Source organism: Solanum tuberosum, unplaced genomic scaffold (genome assembly GCF_000226075.1).
Source record: "Solanum tuberosum cultivar DM 1-3 516 R44 unplaced genomic scaffold, SolTub_3.0 scf00171, whole genome shotgun sequence".
NCBI lineage: Eukaryota > Viridiplantae > Streptophyta > Magnoliopsida > Solanales > Solanaceae > Solanum > Solanum tuberosum.
Window position 1 is genome coordinate 230,141 of NW_006239097.1, and position 1,250 is coordinate 231,390.

The 1,250-nt window shown below is 28.2% G+C and overlaps 1 non-coding gene across 1 annotated transcript; it reads right to left on the reverse strand.

Moving 5' to 3' along the window:
• Positions 1-598: 598 nt before the first annotated feature.
• On the reverse strand, positions 599-671 carry TRNAF-GAA (transfer RNA phenylalanine (anticodon GAA)). The gene has a single exon. It is a non-coding gene; the product is annotated as a tRNA-Phe (tRNA).
• Between the last annotated feature and the right edge of the window lie 579 nt (positions 672-1,250).

Here is a 1,250-nt window from a genome sequence, read left to right on the forward strand (position 1 = left end):
TATATATATATATATATATATATATATATATTAATAGAGATATTGAATGAAATTATACCATTTGACAAAAGTTATTTGTTGGTGTGTTAATTTGTTGGCTGATTTTATAGTTTGAGGTTGGAGGTTCAAACTCCAACCAAAGCACTTTTTATTTTTGCAACAAGGCTTCTCCAACTTAAAATTAGTCGAAATCAATACAACAAGGCCTCTTCCAACTTAAAATTAGTTGAAATCTATACAACAAGGATATAACCTAATTCCAACTTAAAATTATTCGAAATCAATGAGTCAAGCCTACTTATATGTATGTAGTTAAATTTTTATCTTTCCATACACCGCTTTCTAAAATTTACTTGTTTCAAACATAGAATTATTTTTTTAATAATTGAGATTTTTTTAAGGGCTTACTCCTATATATTCTTGTCCACTTAAACATAAGACTTTTAAAAAAAAAAATGAATGGTCCAAACCCGTAAGTTATGCCAAGCCCGTATACATAGTGTTTGCATCCTTTGAGGTAAAAAATGCATTGTTAAGAACAGTTATGACATTTCTCGTTCTTACAAAAGAAGAGATAGTAAAAAAAAAATGTAAATAATGCGGTGAACGTGGATCGAACACGTGACCTTCAGATCTTCAGTCTGACGCTCTCCCAACTGAGCTATCCGCGCTGTGTTTATAATTAGTTATAGTTTTCTTAAACTCAGTTGACTAATGAACAAGCTAGACTGAAATTATAATATAGTGATGGTTATAATACGTAAACTAAATAATGATGATATTATTCACTACTAGAAAATCACTATTTTTTCACTGAAAAATATCCAATAGTTATTTCTACATATATTTTGATTACATGAGTGAAAAAAGAAATAATAACAATCTTCTTATACGGAAAAATTAGAAAGTTTTTCGTTATTTAATTGAGAATATATTTCCCGTTATGAAATATCTCAGTGAGTTGATTTGGTGAGAAATAAGTGAAAAAGTCATTTCTACAACATAAATTTCTCACTAATTCTCATCGGGAATCTTTTTGTGTTTCTAGTAGTGATTTAGTGGGTTTATTATTTTTTTATAGATGTTTGGTTCACCGAACTAAAAATGAGATAGAAAAAAAATCCAATTCTATATCAGGTGTATATAAGGATGACCATATTACATATGTTTTCAAACATCTGATATGATTCTAAAAGATCAGGAACAATCTTCTATTTTAACTAAGTAGAATCACATCCTTGATATTGTGC